The sequence below is a fragment of the Scylla paramamosain genome, chromosome 6, assembly GCF_035594125.1.
Source record: "Scylla paramamosain isolate STU-SP2022 chromosome 6, ASM3559412v1, whole genome shotgun sequence".
Classification (NCBI taxonomy): domain Eukaryota; kingdom Metazoa; phylum Arthropoda; class Malacostraca; order Decapoda; family Portunidae; genus Scylla; species Scylla paramamosain.
Window position 1 is genome coordinate 34,781,997 of NC_087156.1, and position 12,500 is coordinate 34,794,496.

The window sequence follows — 12,500 nt, forward strand, 5'->3', positions numbered from 1 at the left end:
TGGTGGTGGTGGTGATGATGATGATGATGATGATGATGATGATGATGATGATGATGATGATGATGATGATGATGATGATGATGATGACTTATTAGTGAGGTCAGCTGTCCTAATGGTGGAAAAAAACAAAAAACAATAATGACGATGATAACGGAAAGGAAAAATATATACATCGGAAGAAAAGATAAAAAAAAAAATAAATAAATAAATAAATACCAGTAATGACAATACCAACAGTGATAAGGACAATAATGACATGATGAAGGGAAAGCAAAGAAAAAAATAGAGAGAAAGGAGAGTAATTCCCAAGAAACTCGTTCCGTAAATAATGCCAAGTAGAAAAAAAAAAAAAAATAGATTCAGGAATTCTTTTCATGGCGAATGTCTCGGCGCTGCCCCCATTTCCTCAGCATTTCCCGGATTTCTGCATAAATTTGAATCCTAAACGAAGAATACCAACAACACCACCAACAACAATAATTACAATAAAGACAATTAGCAGTAACAGCAATAGTGATAGTAGCAGTGGCAGAAGTAGAATAGTAGTAGTGCAGTAGTAGTAGTGGTAGTAGTAGTGGTAGTAGTAGTAGTAGTAGTAGTAGTAGTAGTAGTAGTAGTAGTAGTAGTAGTAGGAGGAGGAGGAGGAGGAGGAGGAGGAGGAGGAGGAGGAGGAGGAGGAGGAGGAGGAGGAGGAGGAGGAATACAAAGGAATACAAAGGAAAGACCAAGCAACAACAGACCCTGGGATCCTTACTAGGTTGCTTGGTTAACTATTTTATACTAACTACATAGTATGAGAGACAGGATAGTAAAGTAGAAGGCTCCTCCCCACCCACCCATCCCACCAGCCGAAGCTGGCCGGAAAATGGAAATGTACCATGTGGTATTGAAAAACCACATGGAATAAGGAGGAGGAGGAGGAGGAGCAATAGTTATTGTTGTTGATATTGTTTTGTACAGCACCACTACAACTACAATCACCACTACCACCAACACACACACACACACACACACACACATACAATGACAACTGTCCTTGCAACATCACGCCCAGCAAACACAATCTTTTCTTCGCCCACCTCACCACAGCATCAAACAAGGCTTACCTGAGTGGAGAACGTATGAACACAAAGCCATAATCCCTTCCAGCAGATTCAACCGGCAAAACTCTGCTGATCTAGTGGAGAGAGAGAGAGAGAGAGAGAGAGAGAGAGAGAGAGAGAGAGAGAGAGAGAGAGAGAGAGAGAGAGAGAGAGAGAGAGAGAGAGAGAGAGAGAGAGAGAGACAGAGAGAGATACAAGAGTTGGGGTGGAACCAGGAAGGAAGTTCAAATTAAGAATGAGGGAGAGAGAAAAGGAGGAGGAATTAGGGCAAAAATAGAAGCAATGGAAAAAGTATTAGAGGAGGGGAAGAAGAAAAAGAAGACGACGACAACGAAAAAGAAGAAGAAGAAGAAGAAGAAGAAGAAGAAGAAGAAGAAGAAGAAGGAGGAGGAGAAGGAAGAGGAAAGACCAATCATACAAACCCCACCATCTCACAAGATATTCATAGTGATCCTTTCTTAATTAACTTCACCTTTCCTGACCTTACCTGTGTTATGAAAGCTGGCTGGCACTGTTACTATACATACATACAAACAGAGAGAGAGAGAGAGAGAGAGAGAGAGAGAGAGAGAGAGAGAGAGAGAGAGGAGGGGGGGACGTTACTCACAAGTGGGCGTAGTGGTGATGGTGGTCCCCGTGTCAGGTATTTCAGGTCTGGACTCCTCCACGGGGCTCAGAGGACCTGTAGGGGTAGAACCACACACCTGAAACTGTCGCCCACACCTAAAACTTTCGCACGCACTTTAAACTATCACACCACACCTGAAGCCATCATACACAACCGAGACTATTGCATCACACACCTGAAACTCAATTATATACAAGAAATTATCATACAGACCTGAAACTATCACGCCACAAACCAGAAACTAGCGTACACACCTGAAACTATTACACCATACACGTGATTCTATTACACACCTGAAACGTAGTATATCTCCAACAGCAGCAAACATACAAGTAAAGCACATCCGACACTACCACACAGGTAAACTATCCCACACCTGAAACTGCAACAAAACCTGACACAAACACGGACATAGAACCAAATACACACACCTGGACAGAGACACACTTGCAGGAAACACAAGTGAAGTCATCAAACACACATACGCACACACTTGAAATATTAAACACTAACCATACACCTCAAATCATCTGAGGAGTGAAAAAAAAAAGCTGAAATTCTTACATTCATAACAAACTATCCAAAACACACCTGATATTTAGCAAACAAGCACATCTGAGCTGCCACGCGACGCACTCCCCAACACTACGAGGATAATAACAAAACAATAAAGTGTTGCTCGTAATATATACTATGGCAGTAAAAACTTATACTGCTGAGTTCTAAATTACTTATTCATATATTCTTTTTTTATTTTCTTGCCCAGCTTTCTCTCAATATTCCTCTTGCGTTAAAACAAAATAACGGACTAAAATTAAAAGTTATCTGGGCATTGTTAGAGTTGTCAATCCTCTTACATTCAAACAAAATAACCAACTATAATTAAAGTAATGACATTAATTACAGAAGAGAAGTTATTTTGAAATATGTTTCTTTCACGACCCTTCTAGTTTAAGGGTGAGCGCACAGAGAACGCTGCTTTTCTCGCTCGAAAAACCAGCGCCGACGGGAGCCAACCAGCGCCAAGAATTACACCATATAAACAACTGTAAGCGTGCACGGAAGCAGATTCGAGCTTGTCGGTGCAGGCAGCCAGCGTCAACCAGCTTTCTTGTTTCTCCCGAATCATTCTTCTGTCTGTTTCAGGATGAACATCAAATTACTTATGAGCAAACTATTTGAGAAACCACCATTGTGGGACAAGAGGAATAAGCTCCACGCAAACAGCAATGTCGTTGACAAGCTGTGAGAAATTTTATTTCAGCTTACCTGAGAGTAATGACCAGTCTTTCCTCTGGTAGAATCGGCTGTCTGTGCCAGTTACACCATGTCTTTCCCAGGCGATGTTCAATTTTTTTGAGAATGTAGTCAAAAGTATGTTGGCTCATCCTTGTATACTCAAAAAATCTTCTCGAGTCCCTCTTTAAGTCACTAAAAAGATGATGATATTCTCCATACTGGCTTCTTTTGCGATTTATTTCATGCATTCCTTCCATGCGCACACACACACACACACACACACACACACACACACACACACACACACACACACACGTCAACACTCTCATTTTGCCTCTATTTGCACCCTGCATTCTCCTTTTCTAACACCCCCCCCCCCACACACACACACACACAGTACATCTTCAACCTTCACTTCACCTCGTTTCTGATTTAATGGTTCCCTGGTGATGTGTGTGTCAAGGCAGCAGAAGGTCGTGTGTCATTCCAAGAAGGTTATACAAGACAGCTGACTGCGAGTCGTGAAAAGAGTCAATGTGAGGCGAAACTCGATAAATCTATCAATCTGCATGTCTTGGAGCGAAGGGTGGAGGGTGCCTGAGTTCGCGGAGAGGGAGAGAGAGAGAGAGAGAGAGAGGAGTAGAGGACGTCTGGATTGATTGGAAAGTTTGAAAGGGAGAAGCAGGAGAGGTGATTAAGAAGACTGGAGATTTTTAGGAGTGCGAAAGGAAAGATGAAAGATAGGTGAGGGATGGGTCCACACGCTTATGAATGGTTGATAGATTGACTGATTCGAATTATTGACACTGTAACAACGAAGGCGCATTGTGCTCGTGTATGAATGGCTGGAAGAAGAATGGGGGACTTTGTGATGAAGGATTATAGTGTGAGTGGCTGGTTGGTGTGAGGAGAGCAGGTGGTGTGTGTGTGTGTGTGTGTGTGTGTGTGTGTGTGTGTGTGTGTGTGTGTGTGTGTGTGTGTGTGTGTGTGTGTGTGTGTGTGTGTGTGTGTGTGTGTGTGTGTGTGTGTGTGTGTGTGTGTGTGTGTGTGTGTGTGTGTGTGTGTGTGTGTGTGTGTGTGTGTTAAGTGTGAAATGTACGAGGTGGAGGATGGAAATTTAATGTCTACATGCAGGAATTATTATATTACTGTGGTGAAGAGAGGAAGGAGAAAAACAAAACTGTAAGGAGCGCTGCTGGTGTGTTGTATGAAGCGGTGGAGTGTGCAGAGATGAAAAGCCTAATGTCTGGACGGAGGAAGGAATTTTAATGGAATAATGAGGAGAGGGAAGGAAATGACCCCAAGGATGTGTTGACGAAGAGTGGAGCGTGGAAGGTGGAGGGTGGCGGGTGGAGTGAGTGTGCGCCTCTCACATAGGAGTGGGTGTGAGGCCTAGGGTCACCCTTGACTGTTGAATCACTTTTCTTAAGATTTCTGACCTGGATAAAAGAGTCTTGACAGACAACAAAAAATCCTGCCATGGTTTTATAAGAAAAAAAAATGAACACAGTAACTTCAAGCGTTCACAGTGAAAGGTAAGTAAGCTCTTGACGCCACTGCCACCCTCACCACTACCACCACCAACATCGCTACCACCACCACCACCACGCCCGCCACCACCACCACCACCACCACCACCACCAGAAAATACAGTACTGACAACAGCAATAAATAAACAAATAGCAAGCAAAAATCCCAAACAAGCCCAATAACATCGAATTCCAAACATAAACCAAACGCAACAGTCACACAGTTTTTCACCCCTAATCCAGGTCAGTCTGACGTTCGTGCCCCACACACACGTTCCCCTCTCTTCCTGTGTGGCGGGGGACTAGGTGCCGTTTATATGGGGATGCCAAGGTCCGAGTATTTGTAGCAGTGAATTACCCACGAGCTGATGTTTACACTGCGGCTCACAGGTGGACCCAAAGCACACCTGCCACGGCCTCTGTGTTTCATCAAGTGCGTGTGTTGCCTGTGCTCTTAGCGGCCAGACAGTGTGCCGAGAGCATTAATAAGGACCATGAAAACATAAGAAAATAAGGGAAGGTACATGAAGCCATCAAGTCTACACGTGGCAGTTCCTGTATAAATCACTTCTATCTACTTCCCCCAATTATCTCAATCCATAAATTACTCTAATATTTTTAAAACTACCCAAGAGCATAAGAAAATAAGGGAAACTGCAAGAAGCCGTCAAATTTACAAGTGACAGCTTCTCTATAAAGCACACCTACCTATTTCCACCAATCATTCCCTATACATAAATTTGTCTAATCTTTTAAAGCTCCCTCTTGACTCGGCACTAACAGCATGATTAATGAATCTGTTCCCTCTTGCTCTCCCCTTCTGTCCTCCGGTGCTCCCTTTGACCAAACAAAATTGACAGATAGCGTACTGTATCACAAACAGCTGTGCAAGGGTCAACGAATATACTATACAATACTGTTCCTCTAATCACCTCCAAAGCTAAACTGGCCAAGCACTTCACATCACTTTCCATACACATGTTCGGGTAGTGGCAATTATGCAGGTTTCTTTTTCTTTACTTTTTGCTGTCCTGAGCTGTATCCCCTTTATATAAGAAAAATACGGCATTCAAATTCAAAACAAGACAACAAAATTAGCAAACGAGCGAAAAATATCAAAACAATCATCATATTTATACTTCGGTTATCCACTCCGCCATTAAATCACATAATTTGCATTTCATTCGATACTTTACTGCACCAAAAGGCTAAGGAGACGAATATGACCGCAGAGGTAACGCGCAGGTCACCGCACATCCTCAGACAACCTCCTTTTCACTCGCCCGTCATAAATCTGGGCAGGGAATGACAAAATAAGCAGAATTTACGAGACTCTGCATCGACAAGGAACGTGAAAGAAACCCTCTTAAATATCCGGAAGCTGTCGCGGTTTTGTGACTTCATGGCGCGCCTGAAATGTGGTTAACCTGAAGGCATTAAACGACCGTCCAGAGAGAGAGAGAGAGAGAGAGAGAGAGAGAGAGAGAGAGAGAGAGAGAGAGAGAGAGAGAGAGAGAGAGAGAGAGACACACACACACACTTTATCCCTCTCCCAGGAACGCTCAGACCACACACACCTACGTTACAACACCCAAACACTCGCCCCACCGCACCTGGACGCAAGGACACCAGGTGCACACGAGGAGGAAGATACGGGCGATAGACACACCTCACATGTCCTCACGTGACGCAGGGCACGAAACACACGCAGGTGAGTCTCTAACTTGCGTGACACCTGCCATCTTCCGAGCTGAGGGCCAGAACACCTGTCACAGTAGCAAGTGCCTCAGGGAATAGGAATGTAAGGGAAGGAGAAAAGAAACGTGATGACAGAGGGAAGGAAGTGAAGGGAGAGGAAGGGAGAGAGGCAGGGAGGGAGGATGTGAAGGCAGATGGAGGGGAAGGAAGGAAGGAAATACGAGGGAGGAAAGTTAGAACGTAAGGGAGAAGGAGGGAAAGGAGAGAAAGGAAGAGGAGGAAAATGAAGGAATGCAGAGAGAGGGAGGGAAATATGAGGAAGGAAAAGCACAGTATATGGAGAGAGAGAATGGAAGGTCAGGAAGAAATGAAGGAATGCAAGAACAGAGAGAGGAAAGGAAAGTAAGAACCTAATAGATGAAGGGAAAGAGGGAAAGATAGAGAAGAAATGAGGATACGTAAGGATAGAAGGAGGAAGGAAGAAAACGAGAGATTGTAAGAACATGTATGGAATAAACGAGAGATTGTAAGAACAGACAGAGGAAGTAAAGGACAGAAGGGAAAGGTGGGAAAGGAGAGCATGTACGGACAGAGGAAGTTAAGAGAATGAGAAAAAAGCAGAAGAAGGGAATGAGGAACACATGAGGGAGAAAAAGAACTGATGTGAGAACAGAGGGGGAAAAACTCCGGGGAGGAAATGAAAAATGATTAATAAATGGAGAAATGAAGATAAGGAGAGATGGATTGGAAGAGAGGGATGGGAGGCTGGAAGGAGGGAGGAGGGAGGGATGGAGAAAAAAAGAGATTGAGTGAAGGGTAACAAAGTTGAGTTGTTTTTTGAGCTTCACTATTGTGGGCGAGTGGAGAGAAAAAAAAAAAAAAAGAGAAAAAAGGAGGGATGCACACACACGCCTCGACAGGAAACACAGCCCTCACACACACACACACACACACACACACACACACACACACACACACACACACACACACACACACACACATAAGTCCTAAACCAACCAACAGTCATGCGAAAGAAAAAGCTTTAAGCCACAGGAGAGAGAGAGAGAGAGAGAGAGAGAGAGAGAGAGAGAGAGAGAGAGAGAGAGAGAGAGAGAGAGAGAGAGAGAATTTTCCCCTAGTCCATCTCTCTCTCTCTCTCTCTCTCTCTCTCTCTCTCTCTCTCTCTCTCTCTCTCTCTCTCTCTCTCTCTCTCTCTCTCTCTCTCTCAGTTCACGCAGATATAAAAACCGATGTAAAATTAAAAAGAACAAAAATCACAAGTCCATAGCGGAATACAGGCTGACTAGGGGCGTGCGGCGGCGGCGGCAGCGGTGGTGGTGGTGGTGGTGGCAGTAGTGATGGAGTATTGGCGGTGGTGGTGGTGGTGGTGGTGGTGGTGGTGGAGGTGGGATGTCAGCAGGACTGGCCGCTCGCAAGAATAATGTTCCGTGAAGGGGAGAGTGAGAGGCGGTGAAGTGCATGCGTCCAGCTGTGAAGGCCGCCAAAATGACTGCCGGGAGGGAAGACGAAGCTGCAGCTGAGTTTAAAGAGAAGCCTCGCCACGCTGCAGGACGGGAAGTGACACATCTCCCTGCGTAATGTATGAGACGTGTGTGTGTGTGTGTGTGTGTGTGTGTGTTTTGTGGTGTGTGAGTTACGACCACACGACTTCTGGGACAGTATTCTCGAAAGGATCTTATGTGGAATACAATTAACGGGTTGTAGTGGAAGGTATTGGGGTTTTCAAGGATGCGTTTATGATTCTCTCATTGAACAAAGGTTGGTTTCACATCATCGATTTGGAAAAAAAAAATATTAGTTAAGACCTGACGTTTCTTGGGACCATATTCTCAAAGAAGTCTTATGTGAACTATTATTTACAGCCTCTAGGAGGAGTTACGTTGCTTTTCAAGGATGTTTTAATTGTTCCAATAATAATTTAAGAAGCGCTTTGCATCATGAACTGGGAAAAATAATAGTTAAGACGTTACGATTTCTCGGCCCATATTCTCGAAGGAGTCTTATTCTAACTATATATTTACATGCTGCAGCAGAAATTACGAAGCTTTTCAAGGGTGTTTTCATGATTCTGATGATAATTCAAGAAGGGTTTTGTATCATCAATAGGAAAAAAAATATTTATGACCACAAGACTTCCAGGATCACTCTCTCAGAAGTTTCAGCGCCTTATTTTTACTGCTAAAGTGGTATTTGTTGGGATTTTCAAATGTGTTTTTATGATTCTAATGATGGTTTGATAAAGAATCTGCTTCATAATTTAAAAGAAATGTGATGGATAGCGAAGGTTATTGTAGTTGTCAATGTGTTTTCATGACTAAAGTGATAGTTCAACATGAGTTCTGCAAGATCAGTGTGAAAAAAAAACGAGATAATAGAAGTGAAAAGGATTCTCAAAGCCGTTTTCATGACGTAATCGTAGTTTAACAAGGACTGTGCACCATTACGGGTAAAAAAAAAAAAAATAGATGAGAGTAAAAATTAGACGGGGTTTCAATACTTTCTTATGATCCTAATAACACTTTAACAAAATTCTTCATCATCAATTGAAAAAAAAAAAATCGATGAAAACCTGACTAATCATATCTGAGGCGTTTGAAAATTGTCCTTACGAGAGATTAACGCATTTCATAGCACGGATCCTGGGAAACTGGTGTCCTGCGAAATATATGCATCATGCTGTCCGGGGAGCGATGCTGTGTGCTTGGCGTCTCCTTGCCTCTAATTTATTATTCTGCCTATTCACCAGACGCTCCGAGCCACGCCGCACTCTGGCCACAAAACATCACATTTCATAAGTGCTCACCGAACCTTTGACGCGAGCACGGTGATTAACATCTTCCTCAGGTACACTAGACGAGCGGCCCGCCCACCACTCCCACATGATGCATTGGAGGTTTAAGTGCCAGTGTAAGTCAACGGGCCTTTTGCAGTCTCCTTATGTTCCTATGTCCCCTCCTCTCTCTCTCTCTCTCTCTCTCTCTCTCTCTCTCTCTCTCTCTCTCGTGTATACCTATAAAGATAGATCACAGAGTCTCTTTCATCTCGTGTTGACTGACTTTTGGGTTCATGACAGCAGTGACAGTAAGAGAAACTGCCTTGATTAATTACTGCGGAGATTAGGAGCTGAATGAGAAGGAGAGAGAGAGAGAGAGAGAGAGAGAGAGAGAGAGAGAGGGATTGATACCTACATATTTTCTTCTACATAATTTCATCTACTCCAAAAATTAGCAACATTATCGAGATATAGAAAGATAAACAGGGGGAGACAGGCAGATAGACAACCGCCATACACACTGACGGAAGCACAGACAGACAGACAAACACATAAACAAGCAGACAGACAAACAAAGACAATGACAAACTGAGACAGAGACAGAGACAGAAACTAGCCAATGAAATAGAAACACAACAACAACAAAAACAAAAAAAAAGAAAAACAAAACAAAAGGACAAGACACAAAAGTTTGGCAAGGAAAAATACACTAATTGCTAGAAGACAGAAGAGGAAGAGGAGGAGGAGAAGGAGGAGGAGAAGGAGGAGGACAAAGACGAGAAGGAGGAGGAGGAGGAGGAGGAGGAGGAGGAGGAGGAGGAGGAGGAGGAGGAGGAGAAGGAAGGAAAGGTCATGTCTGAAGGGAAACAGGAAACGAAAGCGAAGGGGACAAGACGCAAGGGAGACAGGAGGAAGGAACCCAAGAAAAATGAGAGGAAGAAAAGGGAATGAGAGAAAAAAAAGTAGTAAATGACTTGAAGAGAAAGAGAAGAGGAGAGAGAAGGAGAAAGAGGAGAGGAGAGAGAAAGAGATGAGAAGAGAGGAAGAGAAATGGAAAAGAAATGAGTTAATGCCACAGAAAAGAAGAGATAATAGGATGTAAGTGGAGGAGACAGGAAGATAATGGTGATAAAGAGTGGAAGAAAGAAGAATGTTTGGAAACGAGAGAGAGAGAGAGAGAGAGAGAGAGAGAGAGAGAGAGAGAGAGAGAGAGAGAGAGAGAGAGAGAGAGAGAGAGAGAGAGAGAGAGAGAGAGAGAGAGAGAGAGAGAGAGAGAGAGAGAGAGAGAGAGAGAGAGAGAGAGAGAGAGAGAGAGAGATAAATCCATCAGAAAGGAAACATTACACACAAAGGGGAGAGAAAAATAACAAGGGAAGAGACTAAAAGAAAAGAAAATAAGAGGCAAAAAACCTAACGAAAAAAAGTAAAACCACACAAAATCCCCTCTTGGTCTTTGATTATAAGCAATTACTGGCTTCTTCTGAGGTTGCTGGGGAGGGAAGGGAAAGGGTGAAGAAGGTGAGGAAGGGAAGGCAGTACCCCCACAACGCCCCCTCTACATCACAATCAGGTTCGACCCCCATGAACTTGTGCGGCAGAGGCAGGAACAGAAAAGATGGAGGAGTTCAGGTAGCTGAGATAAACGAGTAAGAAAGATGGGGTGTTAACGAGAGAGTTATGGTCGTACTTTGAGAGAGAGAGAGAGAGAGAGAGAGAGAGAGAGAGAGAGAGAGAGAGAGAGAGAGAGAGAGAGAGAGAGAGAGAGAGAGAGAGAGAGAGAGAGAGAGAGAGAGAGAGAGAGAGAGAGAGAGAGAGAGAGAGAGAGAGAGAGAGAGAGAGAGAGAATTAGAAAAAGGAGATACATTACTCACAAAAGACACAAATCATCCCTCCATTACTACTGAAAAAAACAAAAACAATACAAGGATACAAAAAAGTTAGATACACACACACACACACACACACACACACACACACACACACACACACACACACACACACACACACACACACACACACACACACACACACACACACACACACACACACAGCAAACACAAACACACACAAACATTCACAAAACGATAAAAAATATAAAAAAGTAAAAAAAAAAGCACAAAGAACAAAACAAGATGCCTAAACAAATTTGGAATGACGAAAGGATAAAAATAAATGAACGAATAAACAAACAGTCAGACAAACACCCACACAGACAAACAGACAGACAGACAAAAAAAACCACAGTTCCGCTTTAGACACCAAGTTGAGAGTCTTTGAAATATGACAGTCAGGGTCTCTCAAGGGAAAGGGAGGAAGATGAAGGAGAAAAGAAAGGGAGAAAGGACGGGGGGAGATGAAAGGAAAGAAGCGAGAAGGAAAGGGAAGCAGAGAAAAAAAAAGAGATGTGAAGTTTAGGAAAGCAAAAAGAAAGTGAGGGAAAACAGCTCTGAGTGGAAGGAAAGGGAGAAAGAGGGAGATGGGGGGAAAGGAAAGGTGAAGTTAAGAATTACCGGAAAGGAGGATGAAAGGAAGGTTAAAAGTAAATGAAGAAAGGGAGAGAAAGGGAAGGCAAATATAAGAAAAGGGGAAAGGTGTGAAACAAAGGAAGAAAAGGAAAGGAAAATAAACAGGAAAAAGTGGAAGAGATTGGAGACGATGGAAGGAGGGAAGGAGAGAAGAATAGAGCAAAAAAAGCAGGAAAGGAAAGAAGAGATGGAAAAGAGGAAGGGAGGGAAGGAAAGAGGGAAGCAGAAACGTTAACCAAGGATGCAATGTTTGTTAAGCCTTTCACTGCTATACAAAACAATTACCAGCGCCAGAAATAATGCATTAATTTTTATAACCATCTATAAGAAAGAAGGGGGATTAAAAAAATAAATAAACTTTGCAATGTCTACCCAGTTTAAAGATTGAAGGTGGTTGTAGAAAAATTAAGATGTTTCAAAGTGATTAGTAATTAAGGAAAGATGTACCAAATAGCATTCAAAGGGTTATTAATCGACCAAAACACGACAACGGAACATAAACAAAGCAAAACAAAGCAAATCATTAAAAAAAAAAAACAAAAAATATGTCTTACAGATGCGATAACATTTACGGCGAAGGTGTCTAAAATCAGAGAGAGAGAGAGAGAGAGAGAGAGAGAGAGAGAGAGAGAGAGAGAGAGAGAGAGAGAGAGAGAGAGAGAGAGAGAGAGAGAGAGAGAGAGAGAGAGAGAGAGAGAGAGAGAGACAGACAGACAGACAGACAGACAGACAGACAGACAGACAGACAGACAGACAGACAGACAGACAGACAGACAGACAGACAGACAGACAGACAGACGGAGACAGAGAGATATAGATAAATAGATGAGTAGATAGGTAGATAGATAGATAAATAGATAGATAGATAGATAGGTAGATAAATAGATAGATAGATGAATAGATAAATAGATAGATAGATAGATAGATAGGTAGATGGGTAGATGCACAGACAACCAGCCAGACAGCCAGCCATCTCGATAGACA

General features: G+C 43.0%; 1 long non-coding RNA gene across 1 annotated transcript in view; it reads right to left on the reverse strand.

Annotated features, from left to right (window-relative positions):
• Positions 1-1,695: 1,695 nt before the first annotated feature.
• The window catches only part of LOC135101652 (uncharacterized), a 116,233-nt gene continuing 105,428 nt past the window's right edge, over positions 1,696-12,500 (reverse strand). Inside the window, exon 3 of the long non-coding RNA XR_010269344.1 lies at positions 1,696-1,785. This is a non-coding gene — a long non-coding RNA (uncharacterized LOC135101652). The remainder of the gene's footprint in view (positions 1,786-12,500) is intronic.